We start from the raw sequence: 27538 nt of genomic DNA, 5'->3' as shown, positions 1-27538 counted from the left end.
GGGCGTGCGTTTCATCCCTGGTTGGGGAACTAAGATCTCACATGCAAAAAAGAAAGAAAGAGAGAGAGAGAGAGAGGGAGGAAGGGAGGAAGGGAGGAAGGAAGGGAGGGAGGGAGAGAGGAAGGAAGGAAGGTAGGAAGGGACGGAGGAAGGAAGGAAGGGAGGGAGGAAGGGAGGAAGGGAGGGAGGAAGGAAAGAAAGGAGAGAGGAAGGGAAGGATGAAGGGAGGGAGGGAGGAAGGGAGGAAAGGAAGGGAGGGAGGGAGGAAGGAAGGCAGGAAAGGAGGGAGGGAGGGAACGTGGGAGGAAGGGAGGGAGGGAGGGAGGAAGGGAGGGAGGGAGGAAGGAAGGGAGGAAGGAAGGGAGGGAGGGAGGAAAGAAGGAAGGGAGGGAGGAAGGAAGGAAGGAAGGGAGGAAGGAAGAAAAAACAAGAGGAAGTGGGGGATTTCTTTCCATGTGTCTCCCATCCCCTCCCTCTGAGCTTTAAGTGTTCTTCCTCTCCATCCCATTCCCCCTTTGAATTAGAGGATTTCTCCTGGAGCTCTGTCTGTCCTTTCCTTGGTGCTTTTCATTGATTTTCAGATTGCTTTTGAGTTTCCTCTGGGGAATGCTGTAGGAAAAATGGGGATTTCACCACTGACTGGTTCAATAGTATTTTGAATTCTGGTCTTCATGTACAAATCTCCTGCTACAATTTATTTTTCAGAGTCTTCCAATAGTTGTTCCATGCATTCTGTCAATGTTTCAGATTTGCATTCATTGGGAGAGACAGGGTGGAGTGGGCTTATTCCATACAACTTGAAACCAGAACTCCGCTGGACCTATATTCTTTTAGTTAACATTTGGTTACCCTGCATGAGCTCAAAGGTCTTGTAGTCTGTATTATAATGATACTAATAAAAGCTTATTGAAATTGATTATGGTAGTGATAGTTTAGAAAATAAACACTTATTAATCCATTTTTATTTACCAAAAGTGAATAAAATTCAAAAATATTTTCAGATTATAACTGGAATGTTTATCTTATATGGAAGTAATAATACGTAAGAAGGAACAAACAGAAGAAAATGTTGAAGTCTCCAAAAATTCCATGCTCACCCTCTAAAAACGTATTCATGGGCCAGTAAACTTATGGTATTGTTTGAAGGCTATAGGATGCCAAGTCCTGTGGTTTTTCAGTTTCTGTCAGCAGATGGGGTTGACCGTGTCAGCTCTGCTTTATTTAACGTGGCCTTTGTATGGTGCAACAGTTGTGAGGGCACAATGCCAGGGAAGCAGTGTCCCCAGCCCTGTGACACCATATCTCTTCAGAGAGGCCAGAGTCCAGGACACTCGCACCTATTTTCTCCTCAGGCCAGCTCTGGAAGCTCTGGAGAACAAGCTGAGTGTAACGGAGGCCCCACTGCCGTGCCCAGGCCGAGTTGAGCAGGCACAGACACAGCCGTCTCTTTACCAGCTGTCATCTTCCTCCCTCCTCTCTTCCCCTCTTCTATCTTGGTTAGTGGGACATCCATTCAGTGACTTAAGACACAAGCCTTCAAGTTAGCCTGAACTCTTGCTGACCTCACATTCTCTGCATCTACCAGTCACCAAGCACTACCTGTTTTTCCTCCGAAGTACCTTTGAAATAAGCCATCTTCTCTCCCTTCTGCAGGTGCTTCCTGATTAGAGCCCCTAGCATCTCACTTGAGCTTTTGAGGAAACCTTTTCTTGGGCACTCGTGCCTCTGGACCTGCTCCCCTCAAATCCTTCTCTGCACTGCTGTCAGAATCATCCTTCTAAAATGCAAACTTGGTTTTCCCGCCTGCCTGAAAAGTAACTAGAATTGGCTGCTTATCCCCTTAGCATCATACACGAGGTCCTTCCCTGCCTGCCTCTGCCCATGTCTCAACACGGAACTCTCTGTCCAGATTCCTTCACAATTTGAGGTTTTTTGTGCCTCTGCACCTTTTCACATCTTGTTCCTTTGCCTAACTTGCCCTCCCTGTTTCCCCACTCCCCTCCCTTGCTGTCTGACAAGCTTCTACTCGTCCTAGAAAACCCATTTCAGGACTTTCATCCTTGGTGATCCATCTTTGATCCTCAAGAGTGAGTTCATTTTAGCTTTCTTCTTTCCCATTGTACATTCCATGTGTTTTTATTATTACACTTTTTGTACTCTGTTATGATGGTCTGTGTCCATGCCTCCTTCTCTGAGCCTCAGTTCTCAAGGACCTCATGGTCTACTGTGTCTTATTCATACTTATGTCCTCAGTGCCTGGCACAGTCTGGCATTTAGAAGAGGCTCAACCAGTGAATGAATGTCTAGTTTATATTATCATCGTTCTTAATCCTTCAGCCTACTGGGTAGGTTGGGTACTGGGCATAGAATGCCCATGAACCTTTGAACCAAGTTTTTTTTAATGGAAATTACAGATAAAACGTTCAATTTGACCAGGACTCTCTTTTTTGTCTTGTTTAGTATTACTGTAATGATTATGGCTCTTGAACACTCTATTACTCTTCAGAAAGGAAAAGATTATACTGTCTCATAGTTTTTTCTCTTATAGCCTGAGCTATACTATTTGCACTTGGCTTTTTGTTTCCCTTCAACATACCTTCCTGTCTTTTTATATATGTCTTGGTGTTATTTTTTTTTCCAATTATTACTATCTGATTGTTGGGCCCTATGCTATGGAAAAGATCTATGCTATGAAAATAATTCTTGAGTAAACCTAGGTACAATTATTGCTTCATCTAACTATATCTGGGCTATTATTTTTCTCCATGGAGTTGCCCAGTCATATCTAGCATATTATTTAAATCCAAAAACACATAGTCAATAGCCACTTTGTGCCAGAAACCCCTAGCACTGGGGGTGAAAGATAAATCCAGAATCTGTGCCCTGGAAGAACTCATGGTCTCAGGGGGCTGATGGACCTTCTCTGAGGGCTGCCTGTGAAGCCAGAGCAAGCCAGGTAGGGGCTATCTGTGGGAGTGGAGTTCAGGTGGGATGGTGTGAAGCCTTTTAGTCCAGGGACTAAGTTACCTGAGCCAGTCCACGTGGCAATAAAAATGTGTCCATTTCAGAAAAAAAGTGAAGAAGCCTAAGAATTTAATCATTTACTCAACCTGTCAATTAACAAATATTTATTGAACACTTACTATGTGCCAAGTACTATTCCAGGGACTCAGAACAGACAAAGTCCATTCCATCATGGAGCTTAAGTTCTGTTGAGGAAGACATAATAAACAAACAAATGAACATGTAATATGTAGCCAGGTAATGAAAGTGCTCTGTAGGATAAAGCAGGGTAAGGGAACTGAGAGTGAGGAAACTTGTTATTTTTTTATGGCGAGTTCAGGTGGAACTTTCTGATAATGTGGTATTTAAGCACAGATCTGAATGAAGCAAGGGAGAAGGCCAGGGAGACAGAGCCCCTGAGGTAGGAATATACTTAGCAAGTTGAAAGAAGGCCAGGTAGCTGGTGTTGAATGAACAAGGGAAAGAGTGATAGAGAGTGGAGTTGGAGAAGGTATGGATGATCCAATTTTGTAGGGCCTTCTAGGTCTTTTATTCTGAGTGATATGGGGGAACCACCTGAAGGTTTTGTGTAGTGAGTAACATGATTTGATTTATACCTTGAAAATGTGATTCTGGATAGATGCCTGATATTTGGGTTTGGGGGATAGGGGCAGGTAAGAGCAGAGCAGGTATACAAATTAGAAAGCTAACAGAGAAATCTATATGAGAGATAATGGTAGCTTAGACTAGGGTGGTAACAGTGAATGACGTAAGAAGTGTTCAAATTTGGGATATTTTGAAGATTGAATTGATGAGATTTTAGAGTGTATTGTATGTAAGATGTGAGAGAAAGAGGAATCGGAGACAACTTCAAGATTTAGGGCCTGAACAAAATGTTGGTGCTATTTTATTGAGATGGAAACGGCAGGGAAAGAATAAGGTTGTTGGGGAAGATCAGGATTGATTTTAAATTTGTTGTGTTTGAAATGTCTAAGTGGAAATGTAGCTGGAATTCAAAGGGAAGCTCATGGTTGGAGATATGAATTTGGAGGGGTTCTTTAGGATACAGGTGGTATTTAAAGTCATGGGACCGAGAAGCACATCATGGAAGGAGATAGAAAGAAAAGATAAGAGGTATGAGGACTGAGATGTGGTGGCCAAGTGTGTCAGCCACTGGAAGTGAAATATACATGGCCTGAGAATGGACTATGGGATTTGGTCCAGTGGAGGGGACCTTAAGAAGAACAATGGTGATAGCATTGTGGGAAAGAAAGCTTAATTGGAGTGAGTTAAGGAGAGAATGGCGGCGGGGGGGGGCAGCCAAGAAAGTTGAGATATCTATTAAGGAAGCTCTTTGAAGGAGTCCTACTCTAAAGGAGCAGAGGAATAGGGAGGTTGCTGGATAAGGATGTGAAGTCAAGTGGGGATGTTTTAAGGACAGACTTTATCAGAACACATTTGTACACTGATGAGAATATGAGTAAAGAGGAAGAAATTGATGAGAAAGGAGAGAATGAGAAGACAGGTGATGTTGGCAGCAACCATATGCATCATTGTGGTGAGAAGGATGGGGGGTCTAGAATGAGAGTAGAGTGAGTCTTTGATGGGCACACAAAACATTCTCCCACTGTCAAAGAAGAAGAGGCACATGTGGAGGTGGGTGCAGGTAGGATGGGAGATTTGGTGGTGCAAGAGTTAGGACATTCCATGTTGATTGCTTCTGTTTCCCACAGAAGCCACAGTCAGAGGCTGTTGCCATGGACCAGGTGACATCTCTCTTTGGTTCTTTATGCTGTTGATTTGTTGTTAACTCCTACCTTTTTGAAACTGAATAGATTCTTATAGAAGACTGGAAGAAAATAAAATTCATTCAAGAAGTAATGAAGCAGAACTATGTTATTAGCTGCAGGCGAGTAGCTGATTTCCTTAATAGGTTGAATCATTCAAGGGGTGGGAGATTGGGGCCTTTGTGTGTGGTAAAAGAGGAAACAGATATGAGTGGGAGAATATTTGAGTTATGTTGGAACCAAAACAATCTCATTAGTTACTCTTAATATCCTTAGCCATTCTGTAGGGACAGTTGATATCCTTTAACAGATGAAGAATGAGAGCCCAGAGTGTTTCTGTAACTGCCTGTAGCACCCAGCAAATTAATGATAGATCCAGAATTTAAATGGTATCCTTGAATTTCTAGTGCTTTACTTGGTCCCTGGACTGAAGCAAAGCGGTAAATCCTGACTATGAACCACCTGCAGGATTGAGGCATATGACTTAGTCTTTAGCTTTCAGGCCCTAACTGCTTCACATAATTTCTACAATTTAAAGTGGGAATTATTTGGCTACTGGCTCCAGGGGAAATGTAATACTGCAATTAGTCATTCAGTTCCCATTTTAAGGCCCTTTGTGGAAGAGAGCATCTAAGCAGCATATATTTGGTTAATGAGGGTTAATGAGTAAAACATGGAACCTGACTCCCTGATGGCTGGAACTGCTGAGCTTCCTCCTTTTTGTGAATGCCTCACCAAGTAAATAACAGTGGGACACACACATTATTATAGTAAGCATAAACACTGAATATAAGATGCATCCTGATTTTAGCAGTGTTAAAATAAGGGTAGAGGTGATAGAAAGGGAAGAAAACATATCTTAGAACTGGAAATTAGGCTGCTAAAATTTTCATTTGACATTATACTGTGGAAACATTTATTCTTTAAAGATAAACCTATGTTTTGGGGCTCCCCTGGTGGCGCAGTGGTTAAGAATCCACCCGCCAATGCAGACGACACGGGTTTGAGCCCTGGCCCAGGAAGCTCCCACATGCCGCGGAGCAACTAAGCCCGTGCTCCACAACTACTGAGCCTGCACTCTAGAGCCCGTGAGTCGCAACTACTGAGCCTGTGTGCCACAACTACTGAAGCCTGAATGCCTAGAGCCCCTGCTCCGCAACAAGAGAAGCCACCTCAACCAGAAGCCTGCTCACCACAACAGAGTAGTCCCTGCTCACTGCAACTAGAGAAAGCCCATGCACAGCAACGAAGACCCAACGCAGCCAAAAATAAATAAATAAATAAAATAAATTTATTAAAAAAAAAAAAAAAAACCCCTATGTTTTGTTTAAGGTTAGCTTTAAGAATGTTTTGCTGATAAACCTGACTCCATAGATTAGCTTTAGGATTAAATGAGATAATGCATGTAAGACATTTATAGCAGTCTCCAGCACATAGTATATAAAGGCTCAATAAATATTCATTATAAATAATAATAATAATTATTATTGTATTTCTCTGAATATATTTTCCAGGGAGCAATAGATTTTTGAAGTATTTCCAACTGTAGCTACTTTTGGTCAGTAACATCTTTTTGCTAGCAATAAGAAGAAATGATTCTTTTAATTTAGTTATTAATATGCAAAAAACCAAATGAACTTATTGAATGCCTAACTGAGCGTGACACTGTACTCAGTACTAGTCAGAGAGGACCCTTCTTCCCAATGGATGTAGTCCCTGCTTGTTAGCTATTATCACCTATGACAGAGACTGTGGAGATGGCCAGTAACATTTATTAAGCCCTCATATGGGCCCAAGTCTATTTGAAGCAGTATAGATCCTCTCAGCAACACTCTGAGCTAGGAACTTTAAGTATCCCTTTTTCAGAAAGAAGAAAACTGAAGCCCACAGAACCAGTTAGTAATTGGTACAGTGGAATTTGAGCCCACTGCCTGTGACTCCAGAGTGTATGCTCTTTACCACTATGCTCTACAGCCTGTTTCTAATATGATGTAAAGCTGAACTGACCTGTTGTTGCCTGCCTAAAACCTAGTCCCACTTTCTTGCTTGCTGAAAGAGACTTGATTTTGTTTGGTTGTTTACTTCTCCCTATGTGTCTCAGAGAAGGTGAATCCTGTCCACATTTCCATGAGTCAAGACTGGTTCATCTAAATCGATCATGGTGACCCATTTCCCCTTGCCAAGAATCTGGTTAAGCCAGGGTATTTGACAAGATTCTGGCTGAGGGAGTATGAGTAACTTTCCAAGGGCTTCTGAGAATGAGTTCTTCACTGAGAGAAATAGACACATAAGGAAGGACACCTCCCTTCTTTCCCTGATCATATCACATCTGTATGTGATGCCTAGCAATGTGGCAGCCATCTTTCCATCAGCCTAAAGAGGTAGCCAGCCAATACCCAGAATAGGCAGAGCACAGAGGATTTTTAGGGCAGTGAAACTACTCTGTATGATACTATATTGGTAGATACATGTCGATATACATTGTCTAAACTCACAAAATGTACAACTTTGAGAGAATTTGAACATTCTGTGAGTTTGGACAAAGTGGGATGAGTGAACTTTGATGTAAACTATGGACCTTGGGAGATAATGATGTTTTAGGTAGCTTCATCAATTGTAACAAATGTATCACTGTGGCGCAGGGGTTGTTGATAGTGGGGGAGGCCATGCATGTGTGGTGGCAGGGCATATATGGGAAATCTCTGTACCTTCTGATCAGTGTTGCTCTGAACCTAAAACTGCTTAAAATTTTTTTCCTACTAAAAATCAGAAAAAAATTTTCTATTAAAAAAACAAAGTAAACTCACAAAAAAATACAAGAAAGATGAAAACGTACCTGTGGTTGTGACAACTAAATATACTGATGAAAAAAATATGAAAAAAAATATTGGCAAACACTGTACTAACTGATCAAAAACACATAAGAGAAAAATTATGTATCAGTGTGTGTCAATAATAAAAAAGTTTAATAAAAAAAAAAAATATATATATATTTTGTGTGGTACGCAGGCCTCTCACTGTTGTGGCCTCTCCCATTGCGGGGCACAGGCTCCGGACGCGCAGGCTCAGCGGCCATGGCTCACGGGCCCAGCCGCTCCGCAGCACGTGGGATCTTCCCGGATCGGGGCACGAACCCACGTCCCCTGCATCGGCAGGCGGACTCGCAACCACTGCGCCACCAGGGAAGCCCCAAAAAAATATTCGAAAGGGTAAATGTATGTTTCTAAGAAAACATCTGATGCCCCATTCTCTTTGAGCCTGATGACCCTCAAGATCCCATTCAAGTATAATTTCCTCTGAGAAGCCTTCCCCAATTTCGTAGGTTGTTAATTGCTCTCTCCTGTGTCCTATAAAAGACTTTTAATATTTCTGTAATGGCACTTACATCACTGTGATTTAAAGATTGGGTTTTCAAGTTCATCTCTGCCCGTGGACTGTAAGCTCTTGAGTGGAAAAAGTTCCTTGTTGAGAATGGCTGTCCGGAAGCCCGGAACCAAGCTCAGTCGTGGTACCTAGATTAACCTAGATGTGGTAGTTATAGAAAGATAATGCAGTCCCAGAGTATTGATTCTCAATCTTGGCTGATTTTTAGCAACACTCATGCCTGGTTCCCATCCCCAGAGGTGATGATTTATTTAGTGTGGGCTGCAGCCTGGATGTTGGTATTTGAAAGGCCTTAGTGGACTCCGGAGTCAGTCAATTGAGACCATTGTCCTGGAGGGAGATAATAACATAGCCAGAGGGAAAGATGATGAAGGCTATTTTGAGAACTGTGTTGACAGTAGATGTAAAAGGCACCAGCATCAGTAGGTCCACTGGATCCAGAGAATCCAGCAGGGAGCTTGTCACAGTAGCCCTGATGAGAGATAATGATCTCAGGAGGTGAGTGGGCTCATGGGGCATAATAATTGAGAGACTACTATGGGAGATAGTATGGGAGATACATACATACATACATACATACATACTACTATGGGAGATAACTTATGGCAGTACTACCTTATGGCAATGAGCCTCATCCTGCTTCCCTGTTAGAATCACTGGGGAAGCTTTCTAAAAACATAAAGTACTTGAACCCCATCCAGAGATTCTGATTAAATTGCTCTGTGGTGGAGTCTAGGCAATGGTCCTTTTTAATTTTGTTAAAACTCTCCAAGTGGTTCTAATGAGATTGAGAACTACTGCCTTGTAAGAATAGCAGTAGAATTTGACCCTACTTTTATGCTAGAAATCAAACAGATTATCCCAAGCTTCCTGACTGGTGATGCTGAGAAGTTTGCATAGAACAGGGGTGATGGGAGGGCTGGCTGGAAATTGGACATAGGGTAAGGAATGAGGGGAGAAGATAAAACGCTTCTTCTTGAGGTTCAGTTTGAGTTGACAGTGGAGTCTGAAATCCATGACAATTATATGACTGATTGTCACACAAACCTAAGTCAAGCTGGAAAGCTGAGAGCAAATTCTCAGTGTGGCCCAAATGGATTCCCTCCTACCCTACCCCATCCGGTCGGGTGATCCACAGGTGCTTTGACAGTTTTGGAGAATAGATCAATGAAGTCATTTTATTCACACACTTTTATTGATTGGAAATAACATTAACATTATTATTTTCACAGTAATCCTATTCCTAATCATCTTTATACTCTTAAAGATTGTGTATGTGGTAGAAAGACTATCAATCACTTTGTCTTGGCTATTTCTTGTTCAGCTAAGTGAAGTTCATCTTAGCGGACAGATTTGTACATTATCTGCCATTACTGTTCACATAAATTTTCATCCTTTTACAGTTATTATACACCAATTTTTAAAAAAGGGCTCAATGGTGAAGGGCAAAAGAATGAGTCAGGTAAACACTCATAATAGGTAGTCAGGTAGCACTCATAATACTGTTAGAACTATAAATAGTGAGCAGGGTACCAGTACAAAGATAGAATGTGTATTTGTAAGCTGATGGGACAAATGACTACTTGAGTAGCATGATTCAACATAAGCAGCCAGAAAAGGAAGAAAGAATAATGATGAATATCTGAAATTAGATTTTATTGAACCAGTAGGTCCATTCAACAACATTTCACAGTCCCCTTTTATCAAATAGTGCCATGAAGTCACTGAAGCTTTTCTGTTACTTTTAACACAACAGAGGTAAATCCATTAAGTTTTTCCAGAACATATCCAAAATAGTGATTTTCAAAATGAGATTGTTGAGTTCTCTAATGAAGTCAGAGACATCAAAATGACTGAGACAGTACTCAGTGCTCTACTCCACGTAGAGGAAACCAGGCACAAATTGCACTACGTGGAAAAGCGCACTAAGATTGTCTCCAAGGTTAATGACAAATGTAATTCTCAGAGAAAGCAGAATAGGGTATTTGGCAAAATGCTTTTATCAAGTGGATACTGCATAATATCCATGATATAAGTATGGAAAAGCAGTTAGTGTTATATAATACTATATGCTAGCAGATCTCTTACTTTACATTTGGGCAAAACCAGTGGTGTGCAGATGATGAGTCAACTCTTGATCTATGTGCAGTACTTACATGAAAGAGAATTGCTTGATGAGTTTCTGTTCAGTGAAAACCCTTGTCATAGAGAAGAATGTTGTGTTTTGTTTTGGTCAATGATTATATTGTGTGCCATGAAGGAGAATGAAAAAGGTAAGTTGGAATCAGTAGTGACAGGTAAAGAAGGAGAAAGGACATTGCTATGTGAATAAAATAAATTGCACTAGAATGTGAATAACAACATTATTTTGTTCTCAGAGAACAGTGGGTGATCTGTACTGTGCCTCTTAAGCCTGATTGTAGTTGAAAGAAATAGTGAAAAGTGTGTCAGTTTCTTGCAATATGAAGAAAATGGGCAGCAAATAGCAAATAGTATAGAGGATGAGAAGATTTTAGAATGTGGTATGAGTTAAAAACGTATCTTTGTAATTCTGATTAGCGTCTATAAAAGCCATTTCTATTATTTAGGTAGCTTTTTCAAGTTATATACTATTTTGGACCTGAACATTAAGATATTTAATGTTTAAGTATGAGAAATCCTGTTACCTTGTGGGTCTGTGAGGACAGAGACCCAGTCTTGTTTCTTACTGTATCCCTAGTGCCTAGCAATGTCTGCAGTAGCTCAATAGATATTTGCTGAATGAATGGATGTTCAGTCATTAGTCAGAGAAAGAACTGATGGTATAGTATAGGTTATGTTTTAAAACCACATCCAAATGCTGCAACATGCTTGCCAAATACAACCAAAAAGTAGCTTAAGCATCTGTTTGTTGCTTTAGTCCTCTTGGAGTATTCAACCCAGTCTTCTAGCTCTTGAATCTAATGTGCTCATCAATTTATATTTATCAGCACCGAAAGAAGCCCTTGGTGAGAAATCATCCCATGATTTCTAGGACTATGCTGAATGCGAACATCCAAATATATATGACGGAGCCACCAAACACTTGTGGCCCTTTCTGACAATCTTTACATGTAAGGATTCTATTTTAGCAGAAATAAAAAATAAGAAAAGAAACTACCTAGAAGACAGCTCAAACTATTTCTCATTATATGTATAATAACAAAATAACTTGTTATTATAGACATAATGTCAGACACATTAACTAAATGCTATAAACCATATCATCCCTTTTGCTGATATGAACTTATTTAAAATAATGATTTTTTTAAATACCATGTTTTAGTTTATCCTTTAAACATTGTGAGGAATCTTGTTTTTAATTTGCCTAGAACTGGTGGTTGGCATGTGGGTCAGATTCCCATTGGGTTTGATAAATAATAGCCTAGAGATAGACAAAACATATTTGCAAATTATTCTTATAAAAACTCCATTATACAAAGTCACAGGTGTCCTCTTCTTGGATTCTGGGGTGAGACTCAAAGAATATACGATGAAGGAGAGGTGTACTCCCGTCATCGGATGTGCATGCGTCACCACTGAGGAAGCGTTAGCATAAGAACCCAGCAAAGGGACACATACGCAGGGTTCATGCCTTAGAGTTACTCACATCCTAAGTTGAATCTAAAAGCCAAGAAGCAAGCTGTCACTGGGGAGGCCAGTACCTCTGGGCACCAGCTCTGGGCTGGGGGTACAGCAGCAGAGAGGTTAGAGCCCCTGAGCCTGATGGCTAGGCAAGCATCACATCTGGCATGTGTGCCTTAGGCACTGTAGCCATGGACCAGTGCGCACACACGCACTCACCCGGCACCTGCGCTCAGCAAAGGTGCAGTGTCACCACAGGCTGCGGTCTTCAGGGTGTCTGGTAATGACTCAGCTGTAAAACCAGTGCAGTCTCAATGAAAACAAACTATTTGGTCAAGTAACTCTCTACCACCAAGGAGGTTAAGGGGAGGCAAAGGGTAAAGGAGGAGCAGGAAGATGATGGGGGTGCTACATCTGTTCAAATGTCCTATTGAAAAGAATTGGTAAAAAGCAATCAGTTTGAAATAGCTCATTATAGAACAGATTGACAGTGCTCAAAAATTAATTTGCCTCTAAGAAATAAAAGGTAATTTGTCATTATTTAAGCTAGTAGATACATCTCTAACGTCTGAAATGAATGTGGAGAGGCAGAGCACACAGAGTGCTAGAGGAGGGTCTACCTGACCTGAGTTTGCATCCCAGCTTGGCCACTTGACAGCTGCTTGTCCTTAGGAGGGTGACCTAACCCATGTCTGCTTCAGTTTCTCATCTCTAAAATGGGGCGGTTGAGCTGTGATCTCCAAAAGTCTTTCCTACTCTCTAAATATGATGATAAGTGAAATACTTTTTAAGAGTTTTAACTGCTTCCCAATTCCACCCTGGACTGTCTGAGAAGCACGTTTGCTCAGGAGATGTTCTTGCATTGAAATATCCTCACCTTCCTGCCTTGCCTCTGTCAAAACTCAGCCACCTTGAGTTACCTCACCGAATTCCCTAAACCATATTTTCTCTCTCCCCCTCATCATCTAGAGTTCTTTGTGCTCCCTTACACAGCTCTTATGATAGTCATTTCTTCAGCCAGATTTTAACTACTGTGAATTCACCCCATGTATGTCATCTTAAACTGCAGAGCCATATTGACAACAGCTTTGAAAATTTCCGATTTCCTTTGGCAGGATTAATTTCCAACAACTTAATATCCTCTTCCCATCTGGAAGCTCTAAATGGAATAATAGCAAGATGGCTGCTCTGGCAAGAGGTTTATCATCCCTGTACTCTGGGTGGGAATATTGAGAGAATGTTAAAATGTATTTCTTCACAGTATGTCTCACCTCATAAATAGCATTTGACTTATGATGTTAAAATAAGTCATTGAAAACTATGTTTCTCAGCACCTTGTCTTACAAAATTATAGGTTGTCTTAAAGCAGAGTAGGTTATCACTCTGCCCAATCCAGACCTTTACTATATGAAACCATGACCCAAAGGTAGGCTGAAAGATGAATTTGAAAGTACATGGCCTTTCGTTTCATGGAATATGATTCTTGAGCTTTTTGAAAGCAGTTGTTTATCTATTATAAATAATTTACTGTACTTTATAAGTGAAAACAGAAGATCTCTGTGCGTCCAAAAACATTTTGGAGGCAATATTAAGCCATTGTTTACGTTAGTTTGGACATAAGTCCTGAGCTTTGAAGCATTTTTATCCTTGGTGGTCAGTCATTTCTTTTGTTTTTTTCTTTCCTCATTGCTCATTCTCGTCTTTGGGAATGTATAGTAGAGATGGTGCTGAGAATGGAGGTGCCATGTTTACCTGTGGCTGAATAGTGTATGGTGCAATGCAGATGGGGACATAGGGAAGGAGTAGAACTTCCCCAGGCATAAACCGCTGTGTTGTAGCAGGGTAATGTGATGGACTCTGTATTAGGTTCCTATAGCTACTATAACAAATCACCACAAACTTGTTGGTTTAAAACAATAGAACTTGCTTCTCTCTCAGTTCTGGAGGCCAGAAGTCTGAAATCAGAGTGACTGGGCTGAAGTCAAGGTGTTGGCAGAGTCACACTCCCTCCCTAGGCTGTAGGAGAGGATCTGTTCCTTGCCTCTTCTACCTTCTGTTGGTGGCCAGCACTTCCTGATTTGTGGCTGCATCACTCCAGTATTCAAGGCCAGCATCTTCAAATCCCTCTCTGTTCTCTTCTCGTATCCGCATTTCCTGTGTGTGTCAAACTTCCTCTGCCTCTTTTTTAGGACCCTTGTGATTGCATATAGGGCCTGCATGGGTGGATAATCCAGGATAATCTCCCCACCTCGAGATTCTTAACTTAATCACCTCTCAAAAGACCTTCTCCCTGTCTTCCTTATTTATTTATTTATTGCTATATGAGGTAACATTCACAGGTATCAGGAACTAGGATGTAGATATCTTTTGGGGGGTCATTTTCCAGCCTATCACAGGCTCCATTTGTTCCAAATGAATCCACTAAACATCATGGCTCCTATATCTTCCATATCTCCTATATCTTCTTCTTCTCCTGACGTAATCGAAGTGTTAAGAGCATAAACATATTAATTCAACACTAATTTATTTAGGAGCTACTATGTGCCTGCCACTAAATTCTGTGGCTACAATAATGAACAAATAGATATGGTCCCTGTCCTCATGGGGTTTATAGTCTTGTTCGGGAAATGGAAATTAAACAAATACTCTGCAAAATATAATACCACAAACTGGTCAATGCTATGCAGAAGAAGTGGCTGCTGACAAGCTCTTTGGGAAGGTCTATCTGAGGAAGTCGTGTTTAAGCTGAGATCTGAAGGATGGTGAGAAGTGAGCATGGCTTGGAGTAGAAAGAAGAGCATTTCATGCGGGGAGGGACAGCCTATGGTTGGAAGGAACTTGGAACTCTGGAGGACCTGAAAGAAGTGTTGGTAGGACTTAGGGAGCTCTGGGGGGATTGGGGTGAGACAAGGGGTCAGACTAGGCAGGGCCTTCTAGAAATCTGAGCTTCATCCTAAGTGTATCGGGAAGACTGTGGGTTTAATGCAGTGGCCGGGTAGGAATAGGGATGGGCATGACATGATCTGGTTTGTGTTTTTACAGAATTACGCTGGCTTTTGGTTAGAGAAGGGACTGACAGGGACAGGAGTGGTGGCAGTGGATGTGAGAGCAGAGGTTTGGCCGTAGTCCAGGCAAGAGGCAAAGGCGGCTTGGACCAGGGTGGAGATAGTGATTGTGGGGAAAATTGGAGACATTCAAGATATGCTCTGCGGAAATGGCAGAACTTGAAAGTTTTATGTGGGGGAGTTGTGAAGAGAGGGAGGTGTCAAGGATGACTCCCAAGTCCCTGGCATAAGCAGTGAGATGGGTGAGGGTACCACTGATGAAAGTGGGAGGAAAGATTCTGAGTTCAAGTTTGTATATGTTAACTTTTAAGATGTCACTTGGCACAGTGCCTGGCACAGAGCACACCATAAATAGTAGCTTCTATTTCAGTCAGTCGTTTCAAAATCATAACTGGCCTTTGAGGCAATAGACTTAGGTTCTAGCTCTGACTACGCCACTTTAGATACATAAACCTCTCTGGGCATCAGTGTCCTCATCTATAAATTGGAGTTGAATTAGATGCGTTTTGTGCTTCCTTTCAGCTTTAATATGCCTGCAGTGCCATGAAATTCTTTGGTCTTGACCACCTGGAATGCTACTCTGGCCAGTTGGATCCCCTTCAGAGAGGCTGATGAACTAGAACTCTGCATATGGGTGGCAGTTTCTGGTGGAAGCTGACGCAGAGGGAGGTCTGGCCAAGGCAAACTGTGGCTAACGAGGAGGCCTCATGACGAAGGGAAGGATGTGGTTTGAGGAGAGCAGCAGCTGCTGCTGTCACTGAATAAGCATGAAATTCACTAAGCTTCAGAGGAGGAGATTGCAGCCAAGGATGGCTGCCTGTTCATTGGCAAATTAATGTGATTTGGGGCATATGGAGAAATGGTGATGGGCAGAAAAGAAGACGAGGAGTGAAAAATCATATTTCCTTCTTTCCCGTGCACTCCTCTGTAGTTAGCATAGAGTCATTGCTGGAGCCAGAGTGGGTATTAGGGGTAGATCATCTCCAGGCCAACTCCCTTCATCTACAGCGAAAGAAACCAAGGTCAACAACAATTGCCACCGTGGCAGAGCCGGACCAGCAGTCAAAGCTCCTCCCAGCTGCTCCGCACTTTCCTGCTCCGCTGGGCTGCCAGCAGTGACTCCTGGGAGCCATTTTAGGCGCAGGTTTGGAAAAGGGGTCAGGTTGGGTTTCATTTGCCTTAGTCAAGACACCAGAGAGATTATTCACTCCTCCTAACCTCCAGATAGAAAAACCACTTTCTGTAACTTGTTACGATTTGGGCCCTCTCCTCAGTCCATGCTTTATTAGTCACTAGTAAACCTGACTGGGCCTTGATCCATAGGGATCCTTCTATTTTACTGACCTCATCTGGGCTCCCCAGTTTTGGAATGCTTACTCTTCCGAAGCATGTTCTGTGATTGAAGGCTGTGCCTGGGTCTTTCATTAGATTAGACAGTGCCCTTTTCCCCAAAGGTGTTGGTTGATTAAAAAAAAAAAAGAACAAAAAACAAAACTGAATGACTTTGTTTATGAGGAGCAGCTGAAAGGAAACTTATTGGGAAAGATGCTGCTTCATCCTGTGATTGTGGTTAGCCTGTGAGTAATCGAATTCCCTGGCCTCTTCTTTGGAAGCAATGACTGGTCAGTCTACGGCTTTATTGTTATTTCAGCAACGTAGGAGGCAGATCACACTATCTCTACCTAACAGTTTAATTTAAAAAGCCCCGTCAGAGGGTGCAGGCTAGACTTCATATGTGCCTGTTGCAGAGTAGGAAGCACATTGTTCTAGAAGTCACTACTGGGCTGAGGTCCGAGCAGGATCTCTAAAGAAAAGCAAGGGCCTTGGGCTGAGGGCCTACGGAGTCGGCCCTGGGGGAACCATACGCAATGTCAGGTGTGTGTTATATGCAAGGCAGGGAGAATGTGCAGCAGAGATTCATCTCCTAAACATGGGGTGAATGGTGAGGTAAGCCATCCTTTACGAGGACTGAGAGTCCACATTCTGAGAAAAGGGAGGGCTCTGTTTCTAGAGGCCACACATCTGGTTGACCTTCTTCCAGTCTCCTTGAACATGCTGTGCTCATTACTGAAACAGTGGTTTCCCTGCTGTTGGTCCCTACCCTGGGGACACCCAGCTAGTTTCCAATGACTCTCCAGGTTCTGCCCCTCCTGAAGGGCTCACCTCAAGGGCCAGCTCCTCCCTGCAATCTTCCCCAAGGACCCCAGTCCTCATTGCCCCTTTGGTTTCTGAATTCCTTCCATAATTGCCATCTCACTTCAGTTTCACTTTTTGTTCTTTGCTGCTGTGTGCTGTTTCCTCCTTGTTTCCTCTTGGTGGGTGTCTTGGGGATGCGGGTATTGGCAGTTCATGCATGTTCCTTTCCATCGGTGAAATCACTAACTTCTTAAGGATAAAAACCTGGTCTTGAATTTCTTTATATTCTCTTATAGTATCAGGTTTAATTCTGAAGACAAAATATGTGCCCACAAATACAGTCGGCCATCCTTACCTGTGGATGAGGAGGGCCAACCTTACTATGCCATGTTATATAAAGGACTTGAACATCCATGGATTTTGGAATTGGTGAGCCTCCTGGAACCAATTGCCCACAGATATTGGAGTGTGACTGTACTTGCCTACTCACTGAAAAGAGTTCTCAGTATGTTTATCAAATAATAGATTTCAAAAAGGCATATGTAAAGTCTACCTGTGCCTGTTTTCTGAATTGTTTGCAAAATCATATCACTATTTGATTTGGCTACATGTGAGAGAAAGCTCAAAATAATAATGACTTAATTAAGGCAGAAGTTTATTTCTTTCTCCATGTTAAAAAAAAAAAAAAAAAAAGGCAGAGGTAGTAGAATCCAGGGTGGAGCGGGACTCCACAGGGCAGGAACCCAGCCTTCTCTCTTGCTGCTCTATGATCCTAACATATGATTTTTCACTCTCAAGGTCAACTCCTAGATTCTCAAGGTCAACTGATAGTCCATAATGGCTGTTTAAGCTCCAGCCACACATTCTAGGCAGCAGGAAGGAGAGAGGGAGGAAGAAGAAGGGGCAAAGGAGCCCCTCACACAGGCTGTCTTTCGAGGAGCTTTCCAAGAAGCTGTTGTTAAATGTTTTTGTTTACATCTTACTAGTTCACATCTAGTACACCTAGCTGCAAGGGAGGCTGGAAAATGTAGTCTTTATTCCAGGGGGCCATGTATTCAGTGGAAACTTAGGGATACTAAGAAAGAAAAGGGAAAACAGCTAGAGACTCTAACACATAGGATCAATTGGATAAAGTGAAGTACATTGAAATAACTGCATCTTTTTAGCTTTATCTCATCAAACCATTCATGAATTCTTCAGAGAGCCACTCTTTGCATCTATTATGTGTCTGACATGATTCTAAGTGTTAGAGATAGAGCAGAGCACAAGACAGATGAGTTTACTCTCAGCTTACAATTCAAGTGAGGGAGATGACAATAAACAGAAGAACAAATAAGTATACAAGATAATATGAGATAAGAGTGAGTACTGAAAAGAAAATAAAATCACTTGCCTTAGTTGGTTTAAAAAAGTATCCATCTATTGAATATGCTTAGAGTTATTAATTATATGAATGAAACATTCAGTCTTCTTCAAAGCTATTTTGGTTTCTCTTTTGGATTGTGCCTGTAAATCTATGAGCTTTTTAGGGGGAAAAATGCATCAAAGATTGCTTTGCTGGACCGTTTATAAGAGGATTTATTTAGACTGGAAAGTTTTAAGCCGACATTTCTAAAAAGTTTATATCTGGTGTATATTTATATTAATTAAGGTTTTATTTATATAATACAAATGCACATTTTTCAGGAGCCATTTATTTAAACATGTAAAGACCATTAAGAAAAGTGCTGTCAGTAATAGAAGAGATTTCTAATGGTATGTGTTTAATAAAGCTGCATAATTTATAAAATACTTAGAAAAATGTTAATGTTTTATACTCTTTTCCCAGGGGAGGAATTTTTATTTCCCTACATTTCACACACAACAGTATGATTCAGTTTTAAAAATTTTATAATATGTTGCCGTTAGAGTCAGATATGTCTTTACAGAGGAGTTCTTGTTTGTTTGTTTGTTTTTAAGTGAACAGAACAAAGAGCCATCAGCGACACTCGTGTGGCTTTGATTTGATGTGTTTTATAGCAGTTCAAGTTGATTCCTGGAATCTTGTAGTAAAATTGCTTCAGGATAAAGGGATTTTTATGAAATTTTCATTTTATGACTCTTTCATTAACCCGTGCTTGAGTAACTTTCTAGTTTATCATATTAGTTTTCAGCTATTTTGATACATGGCCTGTCATCTCTTAATTATGGTGAAGAGCACAATCTGGATAAGAAAGATAAAATCCATATTGTTTAGAATATCTTTAAATAAGAAGTCCTGGAGACCAGTTCTTGATTTTACACATAGAATCGTTAATCAACAGCAATAAACTGTGCACTGACGACATGTTGAAAACAAACCAGAACTTAGGAAAAAACAGGAAATTGGACCAAACAACTCTTCCTAGTAACAGGTTTTATGTGTCTTTGTTAAGATTATCACAGCTTGTTTTAATTCTTTGTCAGCTTCCTTTCCAAAATTTGATGTTATATTTCTTTGCAGTTTTATATACAGCTTTCATTTAATAAGCACTTTTCACTTCAAACTGGATTCCTGTGATAGAGGAATTGCAAATGAAAGGAAGCTATAATGAAATTGTAATGCTGCATATTAATCCATAGGCAAATTGGTGTTATAAACTTGCCAATTAATGAGTCTTTTGCCAGGATAGTACTTAAACAGCCTTCTAGTCCAACTCTTAACTGGTAACATTATCTGGCATTTTGTAGAATGAGAATACCTTTTGCTTACCATTCTTAGGCTTATTCTTATATTCTTAATTTTAAACTTGACCCTTTGTTGCCATCGTAATGCAAGAAACCATTCCCATTTAATCTGGGACAGCTGCATTTGTTTAGATACTATATGCTTAAATTCTCACAGAAATCTGACCTAAAATGGACAGATGTTTGAACTCCTATGTAAAAATCTATTCTAAACATTCTGGGCTACTGCTAGACAGGAATGCCAAACATTTCCAACCACAAATTATACTTGATAATAACCACCTTAATAGCAGAAAGCAGCAGATCCCCAGTTCCAGTACATGATCTGGAGGAAGATAACAGGTCTTTGGCATTTTACCTTAGATTTGCTTTATTTACGGATGATTAAGTCCAGTGCAAATTGCATCATTGTGAAAATTAGAAAGTATTAGGTCTTATACAGAAAATTCTCTGAGCGCAGAAATTTGTCCTTTCTTCTCCATGTAACTGGGCCATAGCAGAGAATTGCTGCCTGTGAAGCAGGAGCAAGCCAAAAACCGGGCAGGCTGAGTACACAAAAAGCCACATGGCTCAAGGAAATGGACACTCATCTCCTTTTAAAGTTTCTGGAATCAACGTATTCCTGAAGAACCATTTAAATAAGCTCACCAGCATGTTTTACTTTGTGAAAAGTGGGGCATGCCGGTTATGAAATGGGAGCCCTGAAATGTGACACACCCATCTTAACCAGCTCGGGGTTTTGTTCGATTCTTCAAGCCTTAATCCTATTGACTCTCACACACAAAGGACATGCAGGGCTCCTCTCTGATGATTCTGCCCAGGCCTCATGGCATTTGTAAACCAAGTCTTGAATTTTACAAATAAAGCTTATTGGTTGATGAAAAATATAACAAGCATCAGGGAAGCCACTTTTCAAAAAGAATGTTTCAGATTGTTTACCTTAAGAAACGCCCTTAGAAGAGATTAATGACTTCAATCAGTTTTTAGAATTTTAGGATTTTTTTTTTAAAGCAGCTCACTTGAATATGCAAATTTTTTGGTGTAAAGCACATCAAATATATGGCTTTTTCAAACCAAATCTTTGGCTTTACAAATAAAGTTCATTGGTTAATTAAAAATATAAGCAAAATCAATATAACCACTGTTCAAAACGGACTTTTTAAGACTGTTTATGTAAGAGGTTTTTGAAGGGTTTTATGCTTCACAATCGGTTTATACAATGTGAAGATTTCTTAAAAGCAACTTTACTTAAATAAGTCAAAATTTTAATGTGAAATGCATTAACCTTATTTCTGGCCATATGTCCTTTGGACATGGATCTAACCAGCAAAGCTATGATGCTGATGGGAGTTAATCTCATTGTAGTGAACATGAGCCAATAACACATTAGTCCATATTATATTATATACTTTTCAGTCTGTGGCCTGCTGTTTTGATTAAATTTACTTCCTACCATTCAGATTTGAAACAGCAAAGTCTTCCTATTACAACCTATCAAGTTTATAAAGCCTTTCTCTAAAATTTTGAACTGTTTAGATCTCCATTACTTACACAACTTTATCCAATGTAAAATTTTATCTCTACTGTAAAATCAGAGAGGATATTTGCATCCAAATACTTGCTACTTACAGGTGGTGAACTGTCATTAGCACAGTCTGCACTATGCTGCGGTGGCCTGGAATGTCTAGTCACTTCGATTTATAGAACAGTTTCACTGGGGGGTTTGCTTTCAGAGGTCACTTCAACGTCAACCTCAGCAGTCCACTATCAGTCTGCCTGTTCCACACGATTGGCGAAGGAAAAGAAAATATTTTATCCAAGGCGTCCTCCCTACTTTCTTTTCTTGGTCTAAATTCTTTGACTCTACATTAAAAGAGTAATGGAATTCACCTCACATTCTGAAGAATGGGTTTATTTTTCTGTCTGATTTCCTATTCTGTCTGACTCTTTTCCTGTCTTGGAAGGCACCTGGCCTTTTAACCATGATGGCTGAATGCCCCCCTTCCCACCATGTCATCCCAAAGTAAGGAATGGCACTAGGTCAGCACCCTTTGTCATCCTTACCAGAGTCCTCCCAGCTCTGAGAGGATCTGTTCTGACTCAAAACATCAAGGAACATTCTCTTGATGAATGAACCTTGCTTCTTATGTACTAGTGCATTGACTTCCCTGTAGCTGGGTAATGTAAGCCACTTGCCTTTCATTTCAACCATGTCAAAGTATCAAATAAAGCTATAACCTCAGACCAGCCAGGAAAATGAGCGCCTGGACAGTAACATGTTTATAATATAAATCCTTCCTGTTTTCTCAACCCTTGCCCCATGGCTGTTTTACATTCTGACAGTCAGAAAACTCTGGAGATTTGCCTATAGACAATGGTGACCAAATTAAGGATTTGTTGGTTATTTATTAAGGAAAATTACAAAGCTCAAATAAATGAGCCCACTGCTGGGTAAAACAGTGGACCCAGATCAGTCATTCCCAAGATCCATTAGCATTAATTATTATAACAACCAGGATAGACAGGCCTTGGGTCACTCATTTCCCAGGAAAGCAGTTTAGAGGCTGCAGATGACTACTTCTTTCCAGATCCAGATACCTCAGATGTACTCCAATTCACCAGTGTGGGGAGGACAGTTAGCCGGGGCTAAGAATACCTGCAGGTCCCTTGATCTTGAGGACAAGCTTTCTGACCTTGGAGAAAACCTGTTTCAAAACATTGATTTTTTTCAGTTGTTATAGTTACACATCACGTGTCTCCTAAGCTTTTGAGTCACTTGAGTAATGTTTGTGAAATGTTTAAGTATGATAAATAAAGGTAAAACCAGTTCCTAACTGGAATTCGAGGAGGAGCCCCAGGAGTTACTGACAGCCCAGAACTAGGATTCTGTGCTCCCCTGTGTTAAGTGTGCACTGCTGAGCAGACACACATACACACACACACACACACACACACACACACACACACACACACACACACGCATGCATGCATGCTGTGCTCTCAACCTGTCTCTCTCTCTCTCCCTCTCTCTCTTTCTCAAAAAAGTATTCAAGGTACCTTCACCTAAATGTATAACCATATCTACTTACTGATATTTGGGGAAAAGGTGGTTTCAGAAGAGAATGTGATCAACATTGCCAAATAACATTAGGAGGTATATATTCCAATTAAATTTCCTCTTTCTCTTCAGAATGGCACAGACTTAACAATTTTTCTTTTTTCAAAGTGTATCTTCGAAACTTACGCTTCCTAAAATGCTGTTCAGGAGATACACCTAAATACAGATACTATCAATTAAATGAACACTCGTTTCAGACTGTTAGAAGCATGCTTCCTTTGGGGGAGAACTTGGTAGTTAAGTATTCTCTGGACTGGCTACATAATTGGTGGGGCTCTGTGCAAAATGAAATGTGGGGCCCTTTATTCAAAGGCAGGGAAAAAGGTAGTAACATAGAGAGATTTTTCCTTTTTTCCTCAGTCTCTCTCTCAACTTCTTATGGTATGTTTTATTTATCATTTATTATTTTTAAGTAAAGAAAAAATTTAAAGATTAAATTATTAGCATGAATTTTACAACACATCTCTATATTATCAAAGTCAATTTTAAATGCAAATATAAGAACATCTAACTCATATGCAGAGTCATTGAAATGAGACAATTCTTCGTAGCTTGTACACACGTGTATTCTTTTTTTCTTACCAGCACAGTGGAAAGGCTGCACAAAACTAACTCACTGTTTTTATTTAACTTCTTGATACATGCACTTTCTACTTTTGTCTTCCTGATGAGTAAAGAAAAACTAAAAGGAAATGAACTATAGGTTGCCCTATCTTTCCTTTTCCTTTATGCCTTTTTTCAACATATGTGGTTGGCTAATACGGAGAAGTAGCAGGAATAAGAAATGATGTGATAGGGTTTTTTGGTTGTTAGTGTTTCTTAGAATACTACTGCTTTCTTTCTGCATTTGAAGAAAATTCTGGTTCAAATGGAAAGCAGAGCCTGTCAGGCTGTCAGCAATTCCACTTACTCAGTCTTAGACATAACACAGCTACCTTGTACTCACTTTGGGTCTCACTGAACCTCCCACACGTTGTGGGTCTACCAGAAGTCTTTGTTCACGGGCATTGCGACTGCTGTATATGGACAGGGTGGTAAGGAACAGTGGCAGACACACATAATGCTTGTAGCTCCTCTGTTTATGCACACACTCCGTTGTTCCATTGGTCTTCACTTACACAACACAGGTTCAAAGACAACACTATTAAGAATTTCAAGACAGCAACATTAAACCAAGCACGAGGAACACTTGTGTGACTGACTACACAGGTCACATGCTCATGAAGCTGGCCCTGAGTACTCTGTACCTCCTGTGTAGACTAAGATAGCTGACCCCCTATGTAGACTAAAATCCTGAAAGGTATAGGGCTTCATGCTTCACCTGCCTTATCTAGTTTTGCCTGCTGGGAAGGTCTTGAGAGCAGGAGTGAGCCGGAGGCTGATGCTTCCACCTTGACCCAGATTGCCCTTGCTTAGCCCCTATCAAAGAGTTGTCTCAAGGCAGGCTTTCTCCCCTTTAGCTGAGCTCCCTCTTATCTAACCATCCTCTAATCTCTCCTTACTCAACCCAGTGAAATGGAAATGAGGGTTGCTAGGATCCATTTTATTATTACTAACAACTTACCAATATTATCAAACAGACTTCTCTCTCATAGGTCGACAATTTTGTGTCATAGAGCTGTTTTTATTTTTAATATTTTTAATACAAAGTATCACAGAGAAATAAAGAGATTTAGAGAATTACATATTATCTGGGTACCCATCATCCAAATAAGACCTAAAATATTACAAATACAGTGGAAGTTCCCTGTGTTACCTTCCGCAACTTCATTCCTCTTCCTGCCCCTCCCTCCAGCAACTACTATTATTTTTTATTCTCCTGCATATCTTTATTTTGTTACTTCATATGTATGTACTCTTAAAACGTGTATTTAGTATTGCTTGCTGTTTTTTAAAACTTACTGTGAACAGTATCATTTGGTACACATCCAGCAGCTTGTTTTTTACTCTCAACTGTATGTTTTTGAAATTTGTCCACGTTGTTATGGCTCTAGCCTTGGTGTCCAGTTTAATTTTCTGTTTCCGAAGTTCCAAGTTTGTGATATTGTAGGGAGTTGTTGATTATTATTGAATGCCCTATTTCTAGCTTGGGTGGGTTTTATATGGTGATTAGACTTTGAAGCTTTATTTAACTGAAAACTTGTTTGGAGACTTGAGTCATCAACCCTTATCTGTTTCACTGGGTTTCCATTCAGCCATTGTCTGGGCAAAATATGTGTTGGAAAAGTTTACTAGTGTCTCTTGGCAATCATTTGCTGTGGGGTGGCATAGCCATGTAGAATGAAGTGGGTAATGTTTTTTTTGGTTACACTATTTAGCTTCAAATTAGATTGAATTAGTATAAAAGGAAGCATGGTAGAGATGTAGAATCCAAGCCAGATAAGGCGTGTCTTACCCAGAAGCAGAATGAATGATTACTCATCTATAGAAATGTCATTTGAGGACAGCCTATCTGCTGTGAATATCTCTCCACAAATTATTCTTTTATATAATCATTGCCCAATCCCATTATATGCATTGCTTTTTAGAGTCACCCTTTGATATGAGTGACATAATCAAATTGATTTCTCTAACAGGAAAGATGGGGCAACATAAGGGTACTTGGTGCTTGGGCAGGGGAGGGGATTAAGGCCATGGAGTTTTTTGAAAAGGGGGAAGGAATGGTCAAAACATGATTTTTTTTTTTAAAGGAGAAGAGTACAGAGAATTAATAATAATCACTTTCATTTCTAGAATATCACTCAGTACATTGCCAAGTGCTTTACATATATTCAAATACCATTCAGTTCTCACAACAACCCTGCAAAATAGATGTTTGTTTTATCATTTTGTAGATGAGAAAAATTCAAAGACATTAAGACAGTTCCCTCAAGGTCCCAGAATTGGTAATGGAAGGGCTGGGATTGGACCCCAACGTGGCCATAAAGGCAGGGTTCTTTACACACTCCAGCCAACCAAGCTTGCTGATGCCACAGTTTAGCAGCAACTCAGCTTTGCCATAGACAAGAATCATCACTGGTGCCTGGCACAGGGTGATGACTGGATGTATGCTGTGACTTTGGTGGATAGGGAATATATAAATTGGATGTGGGTCAGCTCAGTGGGAAAAGAAGTAGAATGTTAGTGGTTATGTGGTTTCTAAGGAAGAGCCAAAAAAACTAAAAAGTCACTATGATTTGGGTTTTTACAGATCCGCCTTTGGCCTCAAAGGATCACTGCCCTATTTGAGGTCTGTCTGTGGCTGGCTGGCCTTCTGAAGGGTGATGGGACCATCACCCGCCTCTCTCTGCTCTACTGGGCTAGGCCAGAGTACACTCCTCCAGCAGTTAAATAGTGTTCTTTCTCAAGGTACAAGGTCAGTCATTCCTCTTTCTCTCCATCCTTCTCTCAGCCTTCCAGCCCTGCTCTTCTGAGACCTGGGCGTAATTCCCAATTCCATCCTCTGAAAAGGTCTGTACCCTGGAGTGCATTCTCATGCCCCACCCTGACACCATATTTTTGAGCCTGTGTCAGTAACCTTTCTCCTCACTCTCATTATAGTCCTTTCATATGACCTTGATTCATCTTGCTATCTTTAGCTTTGCTCTCTTAACCATAGGCACAGGTAATGCCACGACTCAAGTGATCACTTTATCTTCAGGTCTTGGCTGCTTTTCAGCCTTTCTGTTTTAAGTGTGTCCTTTATTTATCATCAACCCAGGAAACTCTTTGGGTTGATGGCATAATTTTCAGACTTCCTGACATCTGAATGCGGCACATACACACCCTCCTTAATGCTGGCTGATTTTAATCTTCTCAGCCACAATAAATCTGACACATACCTCAAGCCAATGGCATGCTTGCCTTGATATTTTGATCCATTTTCCTTTACCACAGAGATTGCTTGATTTAAGAAAGTAGCTCTGGCATGTACTGTTTTTACTAACATCGGAGTGTCAAATTGGCATTCCAGCACACTTGGATTTCTGTAACCTTTTATTAACCTCATCATTCCAGACTTAAAAGTATTTCACCTATCTGATATTTGCTGGTACTGAAGATCAGTTGGGTTTTTTCCTTGTCTTGTATCTCATAGAGTAATAAGAAATATGACAGGTTGAAGATTTTTCCTACTAGTTTTCTATTGTCCAACAAGGTATCTATAGGAAGTAAATGGTTCTGATGACAATAAAAGTAGTACCTAGAATTTCCATTTCATTTTTCTTCTTTTCTTCTCTGGGTCTCATTTGGATGACATTTCTCTGGATATTTGAATGAGTGATCCTCTAAGTAGGGCATGTGTTTAAAATAGATTTATGGCAGGATAAACAATAACACTTCCTGGTAAAGATCTAAATGAGGGTACTAATCATTCTTTAGTTTTGTTTTTGTTTTCTTTATTTCGTTTTTAAAGGGCATCTATTCAACTCCCTCATTTGACAGAGGAGTAAACTGAAGCCAAAAAAGGTTGACCTACTCATGATTACTAAGATAATTTATGACAGAATCACGGCTCATGAGTTCGTATACTCAGAACCTCTAGGAGGAATTCTGAAACCTTACTTCCACATAATATTGGGTCACTAACTGATGAAGCAATAGAAATGCCTCTTTGAGGCAAAAGTTCTATATTCCATTAGTTAGCTTCTTGTAACCTGTGTGTCTCCTATATTCTTGAGTAAAAGAGCTTAACTATCTAAAACTCATTTACCTCAAATCCTGTTATCCCCAAATGAGGCTCTAACTTACTTCCATGA

The 27538-nt window shown here is 40.5% G+C and overlaps 1 protein-coding gene across 13 annotated transcripts in view; it reads left to right on the top strand.

The window, feature by feature from the left end:
• The window catches only part of AOPEP (aminopeptidase O (putative)), a 572337-nt gene that overhangs the window by 135712 nt on the left and 409087 nt on the right, over positions 1-27538 (top strand). The window lies entirely within an intron of this gene.

The sequence above is a fragment of the Kogia breviceps genome, chromosome 8, assembly GCF_026419965.1.
Source record: "Kogia breviceps isolate mKogBre1 chromosome 8, mKogBre1 haplotype 1, whole genome shotgun sequence".
NCBI lineage: Eukaryota > Metazoa > Chordata > Mammalia > Artiodactyla > Physeteridae > Kogia > Kogia breviceps.
The sequence above is the reverse complement of the archived record's forward strand: the minus strand, read 5'-3'. Positions and strand labels throughout refer to the sequence as shown.